The sequence below is a fragment of the Aquarana catesbeiana genome, linkage group LG01 (assembly GCF_042186555.1).
Source record: "Aquarana catesbeiana isolate 2022-GZ linkage group LG01, ASM4218655v1, whole genome shotgun sequence".
In the NCBI taxonomy this organism is placed as follows: domain Eukaryota; kingdom Metazoa; phylum Chordata; class Amphibia; order Anura; family Ranidae; genus Aquarana; species Aquarana catesbeiana.
The window spans coordinates 709,417,221-709,439,479 of NC_133324.1; the positions used below are offsets into that span (position 1 = coordinate 709,417,221).

Here is a 22,259-nt window from a genome sequence, read left to right on the forward strand (position 1 = left end):
TGTACCCCATACTCATTCACATAGGGTGGGGGGCCGGGACCTGGGGGCCCTCTTATAGGGGGCTCCCGGATTCCGATAAGCCCCCCGCCCGCAGACCACGACAACCAACGGCCAGGGTTGTCGGGAAGAGGCCCTTGTCCTCATCAACATGGGGACAAGGTGCTTTGGGGGGCCCCGCAGGGTACCCCCTCCCCAAAGCACCCACCCCCCATGTTGAGGGCATGCGGCCTGGTACGGTTCAGGAGGGGGGGCGCTCGCTCGTCCCCACCCCCTTTCCTGACCGGCTGGGCTGCATGCTCGGATCGGGGTCTGGTATGGATTTTAGGGGGGACCCCATGCCAGTTTTTCGGCGTAGGGGGTTCCCTTTATAACCCATACCAAACCTAAGGGCCTGGTATGCCCTGCGATGGGGCTCGCAAGGTGTCAATCTCACTGATAAAACGCACAGGAACGCATCAAAAATGCGCATGCATAAAAGCATCTGGACTGCGTTTCTATAGAGTGAACTTGCCCTAAAGCTATTAACTTGGGGGGGTTACTCTGCCTGTAAAGTGGTGCATCTGTAGCATGTATTCAAAATGCTGCAATGCTGCTTCAAAGATGTACGGTTTTAGAGCAAAATTACAAATCAACATTGCAGCTGCAAGATTTTAACATAAAAAATAGTCTGCCCCCCCAATACATACAAGGCCATTTGGGTCTGGAAAGGCTTAAAATGAGAACCCCCACGTGAAAAATACCACCCCAAAATCAAATAATATCGTGCCCCTCCCACACACTAACAAACCCCTAGCCAAACACAGCAAGCCAGTTAATGAAAGGGGGTGGATGTTTGGGAGCAGGAGGGGCTTGAGCACCCCAAATGTGGTTTGGATTGGTGAAGGCAGCTCACAGCCTTTGGAGTATGGAGTGGAGTGTAGAGTTCCCCTTTAAAAACAAAAGCTAGCCCAAATAAAACATATGCATTAGAAGTGGAGACAAGAGCATTGGGGTATAGAGTTCCCCTTTAAAGGCAAAAGCTAGCCCAAAGAAATCATATATGCATTAGAGGGGGAAGGTTAAATGCCCCTTTTAGGAGGAGAGTCTTTTTAGATAATTTTAACAAGGGACATGTCACATGTTTGCAACGTAACACGCTAACATGAACTGTGTGCAAATATCCTTAAAAAAACACATAAAAGTGAACCAGTGTATAAAAAAAAAAAAAAAAAAAGTTTAGAGGTGCGCCCGTTCAACCCATGCAAATGCATTTACGTTGCTTGACATTTATTAAGATTTTGCCGGCGCACTGAACCAACGCATTTGACCTCACGCAGTTCTAAACGTACTTGCAGGTGCAACAGGCTTGTTCAGAAAATTACTTTCTCATTCTATTTTGGGCATATTTGTTACTTGGGCAGGATTACTATACTTCCTCACATCACCCCCATAATCTTGGCACTTCCAGGTTTTAATTTTGAGGTGAAGATGCTGAGCGCCAGGTCCATAGTGGCGCACTGATCGCCTCTTCCCGTGCGCTAAAATTACTTTAGAAAATGGGGAATAGTGCCGTTTTACCGGCGCAACTGTTTTGTAAATACCAAAACGTACGTTGCGCCTCGGCATGCGCCGCAACCCATGGTGCAAACGGTTCGTAAATCACCCCCAGTGTATTGAAGTTGTTAATGGGAATCCTATGACAGAGTTAAGAAAAAATGGCATTTGTTGCCCCCAGTCCATACCATGCCCTTTGGGTCTGGTATCGATTTTAAGGGGAACTCCATGCCAGAATTTAAAAAAAAAGTCACCCCAAAATCCATACCAGACCCTTATCCAAGCAAGGGGAACGCCACGCCAAAAATAACATAAAAACAGAGTGGGGTCCCCCCCAAAATCCATACCAGGCCCTTCATGTCTGGTGTGGATTTTAAGGGGAACTCCATATCAAAATAGAAAGAATGGCGTGGGACCCCCCAAAATCCATACCAGACTCTTATCCGAGCAAGCAGCCTGGCAGGCCAGGATAGGGGGGTGAGCGAGCGCCCCCCCTTCTGAACCATACTAGGCCGCTTGCACTCAACATGAGGACAAGGTGCTTTGGGTTCCCCCACAAAGCACATTGTCAACATGTTGATGGGGACAAGGGCCTCGACCCCACAACCCTGTCCCGGTGGTTATGGGGGTCTGCAGGCAGGGGCTTATCAGAATCTGGAAGCCCCCTTTAACAGGGGGGACTCCAGATCCCGGCCCCCCCTTTGTGAATGTGAAAGTGTCCCGCAATGTCCATCCAAATGTCCATCCATTTTCAATCATGGTTCTGACTGACCCAAAAAATAGAAAAAAAATAAAAGAAAATACTCTGCCTCCATGGGTGGTGTCCTGCCGGGTGCTGTCTTTACGCTGTGACACCTGTTATATAGGCAAGGGTGGGGCCACCCAGTGATGTAACCGAGTGACCCTGCCCCTTCTGACATCATGTGCCATAAACTGTGTATTTTAAATTTTGACACTTTTTTTGGTGAATAGGTAGGATAGCCATTCACCGGGGGGGAGGGTCTGGGGGCTACTTTGTTAAAGGGGGCTTCCAGATTCTGATAAGCCTCCTGCCCGCAGACCCCCACAACCAATGTCCAGGGTTGTGGGGATGAGGCCCTTGGGTTGATGGGGACAGGGTGCTTTAAGGGGACTCCAAAACACCCTTTCCTTGTTGAGGGCAAGCAGCCTGGTATGGTTCAGGAGGGGGGGAGGTGCTCGCTCACCCTCCCCTTTCCTGGTCTGCCAGGCGGCTTGCTTGGTTAAGAGTCTGGTATGGATTTTGGTGGATCCCACGCCATTTTTTTTTTACATTTTGGCGTGGAGTTCCCCTTAAAATCTACACCAGACAAGAAGGGCCTGGTATGGATTTTGGGGGGGACCCCACACTATTTTTTTTTTAATTTTTATTCCCCTTAACCACTTGAGCCCCGGACCATTATGCTGCCTAAGGACCAGAGGTCTTTTTCCAATTTGGCACTGCGTCGCTTTAACTGCTAATTGCACGGTCATGCAATGCTGTACCCAAATGAAATTTGCGTCCTTTTCTTCCCACAAATAGAGCTTTCTTTTGATGGTATTTGATCACCTCTGCGGTTTTTATTTTTTGCGCTATAAACGGAAAAAGACCGAAAATTTTGAAAAAAATGATATTTTCTACTTTTTGTTATAAAAAAATCCAATAAACTAAATTTTAGTCATACATTTAGGCCAAAATGTATTCGGCCACATGTCTTTGGTAAAAAAAATGTCAATAAGCGTATATTTATTGGTTTGTGCAAAAGTTATGGCGTCTACAAACTAGGGTACATTTTCTGTAATTTACACAGCTTTTAGTTTATGACTGCCTATGTCATTTCTTGAGGTGCTAAAATGGCAGGGCAGTACAAAACCCCCCCAAATGACCCCATTTTGGAAAGTAGACACCCCAAGGAAATTGCTGAGAGGCATGTTGAACCCATTGAATATTTATTTTTTTTGTCCCAAGTGATTGAATAATGACAAAAAAAAAAAAATATTTACAAAAAGTTGTCACTAAATGATATATTGCTCACACAGGCCATGGGCCTATGTGGAATTGCACCCCAAAATACATTCAGCTGCTTCTCCTGAGTACGGGGATACCACATGTGTGGGACTTTTTGGGAGCCTAGCCGCGTACGGGGCCCCGAAAACCAAGCACCGCCTTCAGGATTTCTAAGGGTGTAAATTTTTGATTTCACTCTTCACTGCCTATCACAGTTTCGGAGGCCATGGAATGCCCAGGTGGCACAAAACCCCCCAAATGACCCCATTTTGGAAAGTAGACACCCCAAGCTATATGCTGAGAGGCATATTGAGTCCATGGAATATTTTATATTTTGACACAAGTTGCGGGAAAGTGACACTTTTTTTTTTTTTTTTGCACAAAGTTGTCACTAAATGATATATTGCTCACACAGGCCATGGGCATATGTGGAATTGCACCCCAAAATACATTTAGCCGCTTCTCCTGAGTATGGGGATACCACATGTGTGGGACTTTTTGGGAGCCTAGCCGCGTACGGGGCCCCGAAATCCAATCACCGCCTTCAGGATTTCTAAGGGTGAAAATTTTTGATTTCACTCTTCACTGCCTATCACAGTTTCGGAGGCCATGGAATGCCCAGGTGGCACAAAACCCCCCCAAATGACCCCATTTTGGAAAGTAGACACCCCAAGCTATTTGCTGAGAGGCATGGTGAGTATTTTGCAGCTCTCATTTGTTTTTGAAAATGAAGAAAGACAAGAAAAAACTTTTTTTTTTTTCTTTTTTCAATTTTCAAAACTTTGTGACAAAAAGTTAGGTCTGCAAAATACTCACTATACATCTCAGCAAATAGCTTGGGGTGTCTACTTTCCAAAATGGGGTCATTTGGGGGGGGGTTTGTGCCACCTGGGCTTTCCATGGCCTCCGAAACTGTGATAGGCAGTGAAGAGTGAAATCAAAAATTCACGCCCTTAGAAAGCCTGAAGGCGGTGCTTGGATTTCGGGGTCCCGTACGCGGCTAGGCTCCCAAAAAGTCTCACACATGTGGTATCCCCGTACTCAGGAGAAGCCGCAGAATGTATTTTGGGGTGTAATTTCACATATTCCCATGGCATGTTTGAGCAATATATCATTTAGTGACAACTTTGTGCAAAAAAAAAAATAAAAATTTGTCTCTTTCCCGCAACTTGTGTCGCAAGATAAAATATTCCATGGACTCGACATGCCTCTCAGCACATAGCTTGGGGTGTCTACTTTCCAAAATGGGGTCATTTGGGGGGGTTTTGAACTGTCCTGGCATTTTATGCACAACATTTAGAAGCTTATGTCACACATCACTCACTCTTCTAACCACTTGAAGACAAAGCCCTTTCTGACACTTATTGTTTACATGAAAAAGTTATTTTTCTTTGCAAAAAAATTACTTTGAACCCCCAAATATTATATATTTTTTTAAAGCAAATGCCCTACAGATTAAAATGGTGGGTGTTTCATTTTTTTTTTTCACACAGTATTTGCGCAGCGATTTTTCAAACGCATTTTTTGGGGAAAAAACACACTTTTTTAAATTTTAATGCACTAAAACACACTATATTGCCCAAATGTTTGATGAAATAAAAAAGATGATCTTAGGCCGAGTACATGGATACCAAACATGACATGCTTTAAAATTGCGCACAAACGTGCAGTGGCAACAAAATAAATACATTTTTAAAAGCCTTTAAAAGCCTTTACAGGTTACCACTTTAGATTTACAGAGGAGGTCTACTGCAAAAATTACTGCCCTCGATCTGACCTTCGCGGTGATACCTCATATGCATGGTGCAATTGCTGTTTACGTTTGACGACAGACCGCCGCTTGCGTTCGCCTTAGCACGAGTGCAGGGGGCGACAGGGGTGCTTTTTTTTTTTTTTTTCTTTATTATTTTTTTGCTTTTTTATCTTATTTTTAAACTGTTCCTTTCATTTTTTTTTTAAAATCATTTTTATTGTTATCTCGGGGAATGTAAATATCCCCTATGATAGCAATAGGTAGTGACAGGTACTCTTTTTTTGAAAAAATTGGGGTCTATTAGACCCTAGATCTCTCCTCTGCCCTCAAAGCATCTGACAACACCAAGATCGGTGTGATAAAATGCTTCCCCAATTTCCCAATGGCGCTATTTACATCCGGCGAAATCTAAGTCATAAAATGCTCGTAGCTTCCGGTTTCTTAGGCCATAGAGATGTTTGAAGCCACTCTGGTCTCTGATCAGCTCTATGGTCAGCTGGCTGAATCACCGGCTGCATTCTCAGGTTCCCTGTTGAGACAGGAGAGCCAGAGAAAAACACGGAAGACGGTGGGGGGGGCATTCCCTCCCACGGCTTGTAAAAGCAGTCTAGAGGCTAATTAGCCGCTAGGATTGCTTTTACATGAAAGCCGACCGCTGGCTGAAAAGGATGATACCAAGATGATACCTAAACCTGCAGGCATCATTCTGGTATAACCATTCAAAGTCGTGAATGGCGTACCTGAAGACAAAAAAATGGTTAACAATAAAGCACAGTAAACGGTAAAGTATAAAAAATTGCATACCTGAAAAGCAAACATAATAAAACATAATAACAATAAAACATTGCAGAATAGAATACAATAAAAAAGAGCAGAACAATAGAGAGAATAGAGAGAGAGAGAACAATGAAACGACAACTATTTTTTTTTATTTTATATATATTTTTTTTTTTTTACACTTTTTTTGTAACTAACTTTTATAACGGTAACCGGTTCCAGGTTCGGGTCTCTCAAAATGCGATGGTATCTTGGGAGACCCTGTGAAAGTGTGTCTAGTCTGTGCAATGCTGTACCCTACGCTAATACTCAACTAGTGAATGGTAGCGTTCAAAACATTCACCAATGCAAAGACCAGGATTGTCAGGACAGGAGGGACAATAATAGCGGGTGTCACGCCTATATCCGCGCTTGCTGCAGACACAACATCTTTTTTGGGGGGGTTCGTTGGGTAGGGGTACTCGGGAGGACATAAAGAAAATGCCTCTCATGCAGCTGACGGGCGCTGCAGAAGTGGTGGGTTTCCAATTAGGTTTGGCGAATGCAGCAGGAAGGGCACTATGGGCACGACGGGCCTGTGTTTGTCTTTTTGGTGGCAGCGGGACACTACTTGTGCTTGCCACCTCACCAGCTTGAACTGCACTTATGGGACTCGCCACGTCACCAAGTGTTACTGCAGTGCTGGTTTGACTACGACCGGGGTGTACTAGGCCACTGGCGCTTGCCAGTTCAATAAAAAGCTACCAAAAAAACTGTTAGCGATCACAGGGATCAGGCCTGACTCTGCGAATGCTGCAGTTATGTGTTAGTGTTTTGTAAGTGACAGTGATCGATCGATACTGCACTTGGGTGGGCTTGGCTGGGCCGGCCGGAGGGGCAAAATGCAGGTGCTAGCAGGTATCTGGGCTGATCCCGCTAACACTGCGTTTTTGGGAACCCTAAACTGCTGGGGACGCTAGTATAGATCTGATCGGATCAGATATTGATCCGTTCAGATACTATACCACTGAGGGAGGTGTATGTTGCGTGCGTGGGTGTTAGCGGTACTGGCGCTAACCTGACGCTGCTTAGGGCTGGTGCTTGCCAGTTCACCAAAATACTACCAAAAAAACTGTTAGCGATCGCAGGGATCAGGCCTGACTCTGCGAACGCTGCAGTTATGCATTTAGTGTTTTGTAAGTGTCAGTGATCGATCGATACTGCACTTGGGTGGGCTGGGCTGGGCCGGGCGGAGGGGCAAAACGCAGGTGCTAGCAGGTATCTGGGCTGATCCCGCTAACACTGCGTTTTTGGGTACCCTAAACTGCTGGGGACGCTAGTATAGATCTGATCGGATCAGATATTGATCCGATCAGATACTATACCACTAAGGGAGGTGTACGGTGCGTGCGTGGGTGTTAGCGGTACTGGCGCTAATCTGATGCTGCCTGGGGCGACGCATATCACCGCTGGGCGATCAGGGGGCTAAACCTTTATTCGGTAATAAACGGTGGGTGCCCTGACACTATAAAAAATAAACGAACTAACCAGCGTCAACCGTAACACTTATACGGTGATCAGTGGTGAAAGGGTTAACTAGGGGGCAATCAAGGGGTTAAAACATTTATTCGGTAGTATATGGGGGTCCCTGTCACTATAAAACGCTGACGGCGAACCTAAATATTTACCTCCCTAACTAGCGTCACCAGCGACACTAATACAGTGATCAGAAAAATGATCGCTTAGCGACACTGGTGACGGGGGGTGATCAAGGGGTTAAAACTTTATTAGGGGGGTACTCTAGACCTAAAGGGGGCTAACAGTAACTGACCTAACACTGTAACTGTCACAAACTGACACCAATACAGTAATCAGAAAAAAAAAAAAAAAAAACCTGCTTGGAGTCAGTTTGTGATGGGGGGGGGTGATCGGGGGGGCGATCGGGGGGGATCGGGGTGTTTTGTGTGCCTGGCATGTTCTACTGTGTTGTGTAGTGTGTTTTCACTCACAGTGATGTCTTCTCTCCTCGTCGCTGGAACGGAAACTACCGAGCCGAGGAGAGATGACATCATTTCCTTTGCTGCTGTTTAGCATACAGCAGCAAAGGAATGTTCCCATTGGCCGGCGGCGATCGCGAGGGGGGGCCACGAACGGATGGCCTCCCCCTCACCTCCGATCGCTGGGGAACAAAAGACGACCACCTCAGGCACCGGGGGGGTCCGATCGGACCCCCCACCCGCGGAAGGCAAATCACGTACATGTACGTGATTTTGCCTGTCCGTGCCGCCTTGCCTACGTACATCGGCGTGAGGCGGTCGTCAAGTGGTTAATTAGCCATACCAGACCCAAAGGACCTGGTATGGACTGGGGGGGGACCCATGCCAATTTTTTCCTCAATTTTTTATCTATATTGCCAGGATTCAGCAATACATTATAGCCGCAAGCAATTTTAAATGACATTTTTTCCTTTAGAAATTTAATTTTGCTGTGGCACAGTAAAACACATGAGACAGGTGAGCCACTTTACAGGCAGGCTAAGGGGACCCTCCAGGCACAATATTTAAAGGAATATTTTATTTTTATTGTTTCACTTTTAGCATTATTAAAAACACTGCTCCTGAAAAAATGGCAGTTTTAAAAACTTGCATTGTTACATGTCCCCGTGGCAGTACCCAGGTCCCCAAACACTTTTCATGGCAAAAACTTGCATATAAGCCTTTAAAATGAACACTTTTGATTTTTCACATTAGTGTTCCATAGACTTTAACGGTGTTCCCATGTTTGCACAAATTCTTTGTCTGTTCGCATCTTCTGGTGCAAACCGAACCGGTGGGGGTGGGTGTTCGGCTCATTCCTATGTGTCAGTATAGTGTAAGTATAGTGTGTCAGTATAGTGTGAGTATAATGTAGTGTCAGTGTGGTGTAGTTAGTGCAGTGTTTAACACAGTATTACATACCATTTAGTGCTGTATACAGTGCTGTATACCCCCTTTTTTTTTCTTTTGGGTTGCTACGTTTTTTTTTGTCCCGTGCCTGCCCCTTTTTTAAAATTGTCAGTCACAGTTTTTCTGACTGCAATGCTGTTGTTTACCCTTTGTTATTTATTTTTTTTTTATAGTTTTTACATTTCTGTCAGCGGCAGTCCTCAATTTAAAGTGCACCAAACACCACTTTTCATTGAAAAAAATGCCTCCAATTACACATTTCCCACTTTCTATTAAATGTGGGTAATAAGCCCCCCCTTTATGTCTGGAAGGCCAACAAGGAGAGACAGACATGCCCATGCCATTATGAAGGTGCCTGCCGCGTCTGTGTCCACAGGAAAGGGTGGACATTGTCTGTCCTCAGGCAGGGTACGTTTTTCTCTGTTTAGTGATGTTGCCCATGCTATCCAGCCACAGGATGCAGAGGAGGTGGTGGACTAGCTTACTAAATCATCCTCATTCTCCTCATCAGTGGCGGCTGGTGTTTTTTGTTTGGGGGCGGCAAACAACCAAACTCCCTACAGCAACTCAAACCACATGATTGACAAGACATTTAACCTCCCACCACTCACCCTTTTTGGCAAGAGCACCTTAAAGCCACACAAAAGGGACACAATTCTTCTCCTTCTTACTCCTCACCTTTCATGTCTACCCCCATTATATCTCATGACCTCTCAGCAACCTCCACACACAGGAATGATGGTATAGCAAAGGGTGGCACAGGTCCTTGCAACACATCTGCCAGCAGCACACCACAAGCTGTAGAGTATAGCAGGAAAATTCCTCTGCCCCAGCTGCTGCATTAAAAAAAAATACACTCCCTGCCCCCCACATGCCCAGTGTCTAAATTCCAGCTTGTCCAAATTTCTGGCTTTACAACTCCTGCTTTTGCATCTGGTGGAGTCTACCCCCCTTCCGTGAATTTACAGAATTTAATGTATCACAATGGCAGGTTCCCAGTCATTATTTCTTCGCACAAAAGCCCATTCTAGCTCTGTACCATCACATGGAACATAATGTTTTGGCATCATTGTGCAAGGCATTTAGCAACAAGGTCCACTGTACTGCTGACACGTGGTCAGACAAGCATGGTCAGGGATGATATATTTTGTTCACAGGATGCAGGACATGGCTCAGTGCTGGAGCTTGTTTTGTGCCACGTCTCCATACATCTGAAGGTGATGATACAAGATCTGTTGGCTCCACCCCCTCCTCCTCCTTCTCCTCCTCCATGCCCTCCTCTAGTGAATTGTCCTATAAACCACCAGTACAGTACCCCCTAAGCATTCAAGGGGCAATTCAACGAGTCAGGCTAAAAGACACCATGCAGTTCTTCAGCTGGTCTGGTCTGGGACAGGAGCCACACCATGACAGAGGTGACAAGGATGGTGAGCCGTGTCCATGCATGCATCAGTGACACAATCCCTCTTGGGTTTCTGCTGGAGCAGACTCTGCATGACATTATGAACAGAGAGCTTGAGGCAGAGCAGTGGGAGGAGGACTTCCTTTCCTCTCAAGGCCCGTTTATGCAGACACCATTCTTGTGACACCACAGAACACAAAAGAAGAGAGGGAAGAGAAGGAGGAAATGGTCTGGTCTGGGACAGGAGCCGCACCATAACAGGTGAAAAGGATGGTGAGCCGTGACAATGCATGCATCAGTGACACAATCCCTCTTGGGTTTCTGCTGGAGCAGACTTTGCGTGGCATTATGGACAGAGAGCTTGAGGCAGAGCAGCGGGAGGAGGGCTTCCTTTCCTCTCAAGGCCCGTTTATGCAGGCACCATTCTTGTGACACCACAGAACACACAAGAAGAGAGGGAAGAGGAGGAGAAGATTAATTCTGGCAGTTTTGGAGACATTGAAGCACAGGAAGACATACATCAAACCATGAGAGATCATTTTCAGTCCCCAGAAACCTTGGGAGTAGCACAAGGCTGGGAGGAGGCAGTTCCAGATAATATAATCCTCAGTGACCCTGAGGACTCTGCTTCTCATGCCTTCGCAAACTCTCGGTGCCTGGGCTCCTATATTCTTCAAAGCCTGCGAAAGGACCTGAGAATTTGTGGCATCCAGAAGGATCATTATTGTTGGCAACACTCCTTGAACATCGTTACAAGGGGAGTCTCAGGACACATCCTGCCTCACAGAGGGAGCACAGGATGAAATATCTTAATGACACCTTAAAGAGGAGTTTATGTAACACCTTCCCAGACTCTGGTTGGTTACAGCCTCATGGAAAAGGTCATTTTTATGGCTTCTATTGGTCAAAGGAGAACTGGTGGAGAAGGGGGCCGCCTAAGTGATGCATTTAAAAACATTTTGAGTCCTCACTACCCAGGTCTGTCAGCTTCCACATCCCATCGGCAGTGTCTGCATCATATGGTAGAAGATTATCTAGGGGCGGAAACAGACATGGAGAGCTTTCCAGTTGATGATCCACTGGGTTACTGGGTCATGAGAATAGACCACTGGGCAGAACTTGCCTAGTATGCAATTGAGCCCTGCATCCAGCATGCTTTCCAAACAGGCATTAACTGCTGCTGATGGTTTTGTGACCGATAAAAGATCGTGTCTGTCCACAGACTCCATTGACCAGCTGACGTTTGTCAAAATGAATCAGTCCTGGATTAGCAGCAGCTATCAAGCCCCTGATGCTGATGTTACTGGTTACATTTTTGGGGATATGGATTATCTGCAAGACTGTCTAGGTTGCCCTGCTTTCTGGATGTTGATTTTATCTTGAAGCCATTTTTTGGTATAGGTTTAATGGGCACAATTAACACCCAAGGACCAATTTTAACCTGTTTGAAATGTGCATATCATTTCAATTTTGACAGCAAGGCCAATTCTTCCTTTCATCAAGAATACCTCTATAGGGTTATGGTGTGAAGGGACCACCAACACTCAAAGCCCAATTTTTCGGCACCTGTTTGACAGGTGCACATACTTTAAATTTTTTTGCAGAAAGGCCAATTCTTGCTTTCATCAAGAGTATCTCTAGCCATATCCTGCTCTCTCTGGTAGTGTGCTCTCGGAGCATTCCGCTGGGAAACTTTTTTTTCCTTTCAATTGTCTGCAGATTAGCGGTGGCTTCAGTGGCAAAATGAGTTTGCCACTAAACCCAAAACCATTCCTTAATGGCCTTACTGGTATGCCTGTAATGGTGAAACTGAAGTGGGGTATGGAATACAAGGGATACCTGGTCTTTGTGGATGACATGAACATGCAGTTCGCTAATACAGAAGAGTATATTGATAGGGCATTGTCTGGACATCTTGAAGAAGTTCTAATAAGGTGTAATAATGTATTGTATATACGAGGAGTAGAAGAGGAGGAAGAAGATGGCGAGATGAGAGAATAAAGCAATTTCCAAATTAGTTTTGTAAACTTATTTTGAAACTTCTCTTTTGAGGTTATTGTTGGACATTATTTTTCTTAACAAAACATACAAAAACAAACAGATTTTTTTTCAAGAGCACCTCTATAGGGTTATGGTGTGAAGGTACCACCAACACCCAAAGCCAAATTTTACCACACCTATTGCTTCTATCCAAAGTCTGCGAGAGAGACATCAGATTTTATCTAAAAAAAATGTTAATCTTGGCCTGCGTGTACTATAATTTGGTTTCTTCACATAAGGCTTGCTCACTGTGGTGCAAAACTTTATTTCCATCCAAATTCCACCAAAGAGACACCAGAATGTATCCAAAAAACTCTGATCTTGATCCAAGTGCACTAAATTGTGGCTTCATCATACAGACTGTCTCTCCAAGCTGTTGTTTACAAAATAAAGAAAGCTTGCAGGGAAAATAATTTGAATGTCATTTTTTTTTCTTTACATATGTCAGTTTTGCTGCAGCAGATTCTATACATGGTGCAGATGTGCCACTTTACAGGCAGACAAAGGGAACCCCCCAGGCACTATGTTAACCTCCTCCCACCTGGCCACTGTACATAAATGGCTGGGTGGGCCTTTCATTATTCTGAGTGGATGTTCAGCAATGTCCCTCAGAATGAGTGCCCACAGAGCAGGGTGATCGCAGGACAAAGCCAAGACAGGATCGGGATATGGGCACTGTGATTGGCCCTCCTGATCACGTAACAGCTGTGTCCAATAGGGATGGGCCGAATGGCCCCCTGTTCGGTTTGCATCAGAACTTTCCAACACCGCAAAAGTTCAGACATGAATAACGAACCCCATTAAAGTCAATGGGACCCGAACGTCAAAAATAGAAAGTGCCCATTTTGAAGGCTTATATGTAAGTTATTGGGCCTGCCCTGCGGGATATGTATCAATAAAAACAAAGTTTGTGAAAAAATTCATTTTTAAATGAGCAGTGTTTTTTTGATTTTTAAAGTGAAAGCATAAAAATGAAATATTATTTCCAATATAGTGCCTAGGGGTCCCCTTAGTCTACCTGTAAAGTGGCAGATTCGTACCATGTCTAGAATCTGCTGTAGAAATAATTGCATTTATAAAGCCAAAAAAAGACATTTTTCCTGCAACCTGCCTTTATTTTGCTCAGCAACAGCTGGGGAGCCAGTATGTATGATGAGGCCACAATGTAGTACACTGGGAACAAGATTAGAGATTTTTTGGATACACTCTGGTGTCACTTTGTCTTTGGATAGAAGTAACGGGTGCGTAAAAATTGGTCTTTGGGTGTCGGTGGTGCCTTCCCACCGTAACCCTATAGAGGTAATCTTGATGTAAGCAAGAATTGGCCTTGCTGTGAAAAATTGCAATGATATGCACCTGTCATACAGGTGCAGAAAAATTGGTGAAAAGAAAAATGACTCCTGTGCACAAGTGGATGACCAGATAGATAATACAATGACACAGACCTTGCTGCCCTCAAGGATGGGGAATCCTAGTAGACAACGAGAGAGAAGAAAAGAAGGGACGCACCAGCCTTGTGCATTATCTCTTGTAAAAGTATTTATTAAATAAAATGATAAATGGAAATTAAAAGCAATTGTAGAAAAAGACATAACGTAAAAGTGCACCAACTGACAGCATGTGATCTAGGATGAGCGATACCTTCCAAGGGTCGTGGAGGAACGCACAAGCATCACTACCATCTGATGCGTTTTGAAGGGAACATCCCTTCTTCATTAGAGCTCAGCAATAGGGATGAGCCGAACACCCCCCTGTTCGGTTTGCACCAGAACATGCGAACAGGAAAAAAGTTTGTTCGAACACGCTAACATCGTTAAAGTCTATGGGACACAAACATGAATAATCAAAAGTGCTAATTTTAAAGGCTTATATGCAAGTTATTGTCATAAAAAGTGTTTGGGGACCTGGGTCCTGCTCCAGGGGACATGGATCAATGCAAAAAAAAGTTTTAAAAACGGCCGTTTTTTCAGGAGCAGTGATTTTAATAATGCTTAAAGTCAAACAATAAAAGTGTAATATCCCTTTAAATTTCGTAGCTGGGGGGTGTCTATAGTATGCCTGTAAAGGGGTGCATATTTCCCATGTTTAGAACAGTCTGACAGCAAAATTATATTTCAAAGGAAAAAAGTCATTTAAAACTACTCGTGGCTATTGCATTGCCGGTCCAACAATACACATAAAAGTTCATTGATAAAAACAGCATGGGAATTCCCCACAGGGGAACCCCGAACCAAAATAAAAAAAAAATGACGTGGGGGTCCCCCTAAATTCCATACCAGGCCCTTCAGGTCTGGTATGGATATTAAGGGGGAACCCCGGCCAAAATTAAAAAAAAAAAATGACGTGGGGATCCCCCTAAATTCCATACCAGACCCCTCCGTTATTTAAGAACCATCAGAAGAGGAGACGCGTCACACAGCGGGAGCCTCCCTCCATGCCAGGATGGATGCGGAGCGGCCCAGAGAAGAAGATGAAGAAGAGAAGAAGAGAAGAAGATGAAGAGAAGAGCGGGAGCCTCCCCCCAGGCCATGGGTGCGGAGCGGCCCAAGGAGAAGAAGATAGAAGACGCCGCGGAGGAGATGCTCTACGAGAAACATTGGAGGAAGAACCAGAAGAACCAGAAGAAGAAGAAGAAGAAGATGAAGGAAGATAGAAGAAAGAAGAAAGAAGAATTATTTAAATAAAGGAATTGTCAAAAAACTGTCTCTTGTCATTTTTAACATTTTTGACAGTTTTTTAGTGAAATGGTAGGGGAACCCTTACCATTTCACACAGGGGGGGGGCGGGGTCTGGGGGTCCCCTTGTTAAAGGGGGCTTCCAGATTCTGATAAGCCCCCCGCCCGCAGACCCCCACAACCACCGGCCAGGGTTGTGGGGATGAGGCCGTTGTCCTCATCAACATGGGGACAAGGTGTTTTGGGGGCTACCCCAAAGCACCCTCCCAATGTTGAGGGCATGTGGCCTGGTACGGTTCAGGAGGGGGGCCACTCTCTTGTCCCCCCTCTTTTCCTGTGGCCTGCCAGGTTGCGTGCTCGGATAAGGGTCTGGTATGGATTTTTGGGGGGACCCCACGCCGTTTGTTTTTTAAATTTTGGTGCGGGGTTCTCCTTAAAATCCATACCAGACTTGAAGGGTCTGGTATGGAATTAAGGGGGAACCCCACGTCATTTATTTTTTTAAATTTTGGCCGGGGTTCCCCTTAATATCCATACCAGACCTGAAGGGCCTGGTATGGAATTTAGGGGGACCCCCACGTCATTTTTTTTTTTTTTGGTTCGGGGTTCCCCTGTGGGGAATTCCCATGCCGTTTTTATCAATGAACTTTCATGTGTATTGTCGGACCGGCAATGCAATAGCCGCGAGTAGTTTTAAATGACTTTTTTCCTTTGAAATGTCATTTTGCTGTCAGACTGTTCTAAACATGGGAAACATGCACCCCTTTACAGGCATACTATAGACACCCCCCAGCTATGAAATTAAAAGGGATATTACACTTTTATTGTTTGACTTTAAGCATTATTAAAATCACTGCTCCTGAAAAAACAGCGTTTTTAAAACTTTTTTTTGCATTGATCCATGTCCCCTGGGGCAGGACCCAGGTCCCCAAACACTTTTTATGACAATAACTTGCATATAAGCCTTTAAAATTAGCACTTTTGATTTCTCCCATAGACTTTTAAAGGGTGTTCCGCGGCATTCGAATTTGCCGCGAACACCCCAAATTGTTTGCTGTTCGGCGAACTTGCGAACAGCTGATGTTCGAGTCGAACATGAGTCCGACTCAAACTCGAAGCTCATCCCTACTCAGCAGTGAACTCTCAGCAGTCCCTATTTATGTATGCCTGAATGTCAGTAGATCAGGGAGGGTGTTTGGGGCCCCTCCCCCTCAGGACGCCCCTCCCTCTCACGCCCCTCAATCATATGGGTGAAAAAATAAATAAAAATAGAAAGATAAATGCATGACAAGAAATCAGTAAATATTAGATGAGTAAATAAATGAATGAATAAATAATGTTAATAGGGAACTACCCATGATGGAGGCAAAAGGACCCCTTGGTGGTTGATCGTGGCATGCTGCGCATATGGAGTGCAGAGGTGACATTAGCATGAGATGTGTTAAACATAGTAGGTAGGGAAACCCCCCCATTTTTACACAGACGATCGTATCAGAAAAAAGAGAGTATACCTTCAACATCCTGTCAAAGTGCCTGTACGTGTGGGAAGCCACACCATCGAGTGTACAATGAGCCGACCGTTTTCGAGTAGCAATCTAGCGAACATAAATAGGGACTACTGAAGGAGAGTTCACTGCTGAGCTCTGATGAAGAAGAGTTGTTCCCTTCGAAACGCGTCAGATGGTAGTGATGCTTGTGCGTTCCTCCATGACCTTTGGAAGGTATTACTCATCCTAGACCGCATGCTGTCAGTTGGTGCACTTTTACGTTGTGACTTTTTCTACAATTGCTTGTGAGTCATTTCCTTTTATCATTTTATTTAATAAATACTTTTACAAAAGATAATGCACAAGGCTGGTGCACCCCTTCTTTTCTTCTCTTGTGGAAAAATTGGTCTTTGGGTGTCAGTGGTGCCTTCCCACCTTAACCCTACAGAGATATTCTTGATGAAAGCAAGAATTGGCCTTGCTGTAAAAAAATTGCAATGATATGCACCTGTCAAACAGGTGCAGAAAAATTGTTCTTCGGGTGTCGATGGTGCCTTCCCACTGTAACCCTATAGAGGTACTCTTGATGAAAGCAAGAATTGGCCTTGCTGTATGTATTTCACAGCCACATCCTTTTTCACAGCCTTGCCACATAGAGAAGCGCAACATCCAAGGAGTACCTTCAGACATTATCCACTTTAAGACCAGGCCTTCTTCTGAGTTTACAAGTAAAAATCTGTATGTTTGCTAGAAAATGACTTAGAACCCCCAAACATATATTTTTGCATCAGAGGCCCTAGAGAATAAAATGGTGGGTTTTCCAAATTTTTATGTCATACAGTATTTGCGCAGCAGTTTTTCCAACACAGTTCTACACACAAAAATACATTGTTATGAATTTCAATGCACACAGAGACAATATAATACCACATTGTTGGTAAAATATAAAATATAGTGTAGCACTGGGTAAATAGATTCCAAACATATCATGCTTTAAAATTGCGCACGCTTGTAAAATGGCGTCAAACATCAGTATTTGAAAATATCCATAGACAACACTTTATAAGCCTTTATTGGTTACCAGTTTAGAGTTTCACAGGAGGTCTGGTACTAGAATTATTGCTCTCACTCTGACATTTGTGGCGATACCTCATATGTGTGGTGCGATTGCTATTTATGTATGCGTATGAGACCAAAGTGTGCGTTTGCCTTTGCATGGGGGGACAGAGACGCTTTAAATATTTTCTTTATTTATTGGTGGGACACTGGTACACTGACAGATGTTGATCGACCACCGGCGGACACTGACAAATGTTGATGCCACAATGGTAAAAATGTGATGGGACACTGACAGATGCTTTGTGCACTGGTACAGATTTGATAGGGTACTGACAGATATTTTGTGCACTGGTAGAGATGGGGCACTGTGACAGATGTGTATGGGGACAAGGACAGTGGTGCTTGGTGTACTATGTGTGTGGGGGAATCTGTATCGTCTCAGTGTGTAAAATTATCCTTACACAGAGAGCTGTCACAGATCTTGCAGAATCCCCCACCTCCTACACTGAGCTCTTGCTGAGCTCAGCGGGGAGAACTGTTACAGAGACACATGTCTCTGTTTACACGGTGAAGGTTGTGATTGGACACTTGGGATGGGCGGACAGTTCAGCCCGAGCATAAGTTTGGGCTGAACTTTTGTTGTTTGGACGTTCGGTTAACAGCTGAACAAATGGGTTGTTTGACCATTTGTTCGCCCCCCGAACTGACCATAATGCATTGCGGCTCTGAACAGTGCATTTCAAGCCCTGATTGGCTGAAGCAGTGAAAGCTTCAGCCAATCAGGGCACAGAGCACTGTCAGAGTCATGATCGGACACTGGCATCATGACTTTATCCAATCATGGCTCATTCCCACCCCACAGTATAAAAGTATTCTTTCAATGGCAGCCATTTTCAGTGTGATTTTAAGAGAGATAGAACAGGGCTCTGTTCAGTGCTATTAGTTGGTTAGTGTGCTATACTGTGCTATTTTGCTTCAATTGTCAGTGTAGAATATTAGTTTAGTGTCAGTCTAGGGATAGTGTGAGTGTAGTGAGGAGGACCATCATTCAGCTTTGCATAGTGTGCAGCTAGAGTAGGGACAACTCAGATAGTTTCAGTGTAGTGTAGTGAGACTGTGTCAGTAGTCTTGACATTAGTGTATAGCTTGAGTAGGGACAGTTCAGATAGCGTTAGTGTAGTCACGGTTGAACACCATCTATTTGATTGTGTTACTGCCAGTTTAACACCATTTACTTCTGTGTGCGTTACTGCCAGTTTAATGCCATTTACTTCTGTGTGCAATACTGCAAGTTTAACGCCATATAGTTTTGTGCGTTATTGTCAGTTTAACGCCATATAGTTTTGTGTGCGTTACTGCCAGTTTAACACCATATAATTTTGTGCGTTACTGCAAGTTTAATGCCATTTACTTCTCTGTGCGTTACTGAAAGTTTAATGCCATATAGTTCTGTGCGTCACTGTACGTTAGGCGCATTATATTGCAGTATATAATAGTGTATCCGTGGAGTGTGTCTGTGTAGTGTGATTTCTCAAATTAAAGTGCACCAAATACCACTTTACATTGATTAAAGTACATCTGATTACAGATTTCCACTTCTTCTTTACATTTGCTTATAAGCACCGCCCCCTCCCTCACTGTACACTGTATGTGTGTGTGTGTGTGTGTGTGTGTGTATATATATATATATATAGTTAATATTAATTTTTAACCCACTGGTGCTAATATTAGGAAGAAAGAAGCCTTCTTCCTCTAATCGCACCAGCTTCTCTCCCAGATTCTCCACCTTTGAGCTAGTGAATCTGGAAGGGAGATAATTCAGTGTTAAAATAGTTTTAAGAAATGGTGCGCTAATATCACAATGCTATGAATAAAATACAAAAATAGATACTATTCATAATAATTACTGAGTGATATTGTGATCCCTGTATACATCATAACCAATGTATAAAGTGCATAGTGCAAAAACGCAAACCTTATGTACCAAAACAAATATAGGCATATTATAGCATGTGCAGTAAAAGTGCTGAGTGTCCACAATAAAATCACAATGAAAAGGGTAAACTAGGAATGGCGTAAAAAAATGATATAAATACTTTAAACAGGTCCCATCTGGTATGATTACTGCTAGCAATATGAAGCTAAAACCAGGTGTGTGAGCATTGACAAAAAATTAATGAATAATCCTCCAGCCAGTAGCTGCCAAAATCAGTTGGTTCGCAGCTCCAGTAATAAGACAAAACAGCCGATCCAGCCACCCCCTTCTTGTCCTATTCTTTGAGGCTTCAGGAACTCAGACATGAAACAAAAGAAAAGGCAATAGTATAATACTGTTAAGATAGAATCAACAGACTAAAGCCGATGCACTCACAAACGCCAGGTGGGTATTAGCGTGTGTAATATAACAAGCTCACTCCTCCTCACAGCCAAATTCCTGTGGCCGTACACTCGTGGCTGACGTAACTGGCTCATCCTCCCGACGCATTGCGTCACAGGTCACGTGACATGCTCAAGGGATATTTCAGTCTAACGGCTGTGAGATCTTCAGATCTCACTTTTATAAACTGGCCGTTTGTGACAGAACGGTCATGTACTGTGATGAGAGGTGGAGAACATGTTCTCTCCTCCTTATCTAAGCTACATAAACCGGTACACCCCAGAGATCAGCCCTGATCCTGAAGATCAGAGCTGATCTCTGTTTTATGAACGGACACCTTTGTGATTGCTGTGTCCTTAAGACACAGCTGATCACAGATAGAGGTAAAGGACCAATCACAATGGCCCTTTACCATGTGTTCAATCATTTGTTCAATCACAGTGTAAACAACCTTGCTGGTTATCGGAAGTCTTCTCCTGACAGGCTGTAACAGCATGAGGAGTAAAGAGCCAGTAGCCGTTGATTCTCACAGGGGACAGCTACACTGATAATCGGGGCACTGATTATCAGTGCAGTCCCATGAGTTCCAATCAGTGCTGCCTGTCAGTGCCCATCAATGCCACCTATCAGTGCCGCCTGTTGGTGCCCTTCAGTGCAGCCCATCAGTGCCACATATCAGTGTTTATCAGTGCAGCCTATCAGTGCCGCCTCATCAGTGCAGCCTATCAGTGCCCATCAGTGCAGAATCATCAGTGAAGGAAAACAATTACTTATGTACAAAATGTTATAACAAAGACTGAAAACTATTTATTTTTCGTTTGTTTAGCAAAAAATAAAAAAACGGTGATTTGTGTGAGAAAAATAACGCCGTATCCAGCCTGCTCCTCAGCCCCTGCCCCCCTAAAGCTCAGAGGCAGTCCCACTCCAAAGACAACAGCTCCTCTGGGAGAGCTCCCACTCCCACTCCCACCTATGCCCAGGTTGTCAGCTCCCCAGTTCCATCTCACACAGGGGCCCCAGCAGCGCAGGACTTTTCGCCTTCCCAGGCCCTGGCATGGGGTGAACCATGGAAAATTGAAATGGGCCCTAACATACAGGCCAAATATGCCACCATCATGCAGCCTCTGCTATCACCCCTCCCCTCTCACCTGCACATACAAGAGGCAGTGGGTCCCCACCATCAGGGCGAGCCTATCTTCAGATCATACCAACTAAAGTGGACTTTAAACAACTTATAGAAGATGTTAAATCCACACACTGTGCAGAGATTCAGACAATACATGCAAATTTTAAACATCTAGCAGATAGGGTGGAGATGGCCGAGGAAGAGATCCAAGAGACCAAACTGGCAGTTCACCGCACTTCAAACACACCGAACTACAGGGTGCAGACCATCGCTTACTATTAAGAGATATGCAGTGCCACATTGAAGACTTGGACAACCGGGGGAGCAGGAACAACATTCATGTCAGGGGCCTCCCAGGGTCAGAGGGCTCTGAAGATTTGCAAACCATCCTGCAGGCCCTATTCAATAACCTTCTGGTTAAGCCCCCTACCAAACATATTGAGATGGATAGGGCTCATCGAGCTCTACACCCCAAAGGGTCTGCTTCCAAACCACACAATGTCATTTGTAGACTTAACTCCTACCCCTTGAAGGAAGACATCATGCGCAAAGCTCACTCCATCCGCAAAGTCATCTTTGATAATACGCCTGTACAGCTATACACGGGCATCTCCTGGATCACCCTACAAAAACGTAGGCTCCTCCAACACCTTCTCCACGTGCTTCAGGACATCATCTACCATTGGGGATTTCCTTTCAGTCTTACAGCACAGCATCAAGGACAATCTGCAGTGCTGCACTACACGGAAGACCTGGATGCCTTTTGTGACACTCTGGGGATTCCTGTCCCCCATCTTCAGGACTGGGACTTGGTTGCCACCCCACCGCCACTGCCTGCAGTCTGGTAGAATTACCATCTTCCAAAAGCTCCCTGGGATCGGATATCCCCTGCAAAGCTACCAAACCAAAAAAAGGCTGACTACAACGGGACTTTCCCCTCTGTCACTTGGGCATATCTCGAACGAGATATGAGAGTGGTCACGCTTCTGTTCACTAAATCCCCCCAATCTACCCCCTAGAGTTCCTTTAAACATCTCACCGCTTATTTTTGAATCTATTATTGTGGTTCTCTGTGTCCCCCTGGCCTCTTTTTTATTACTT

The 22,259-nt window shown here is 44.6% G+C and overlaps 1 pseudogene; it reads left to right on the forward strand.

Moving 5' to 3' along the window:
• Positions 1-12,137: 12,137 nt before the first annotated feature.
• On the forward strand, positions 12,138-12,395 carry LOC141119628 (small nuclear ribonucleoprotein F pseudogene; annotated as a pseudogene).
• The last annotated feature ends 9,864 nt before the right edge of the window (positions 12,396-22,259 follow it).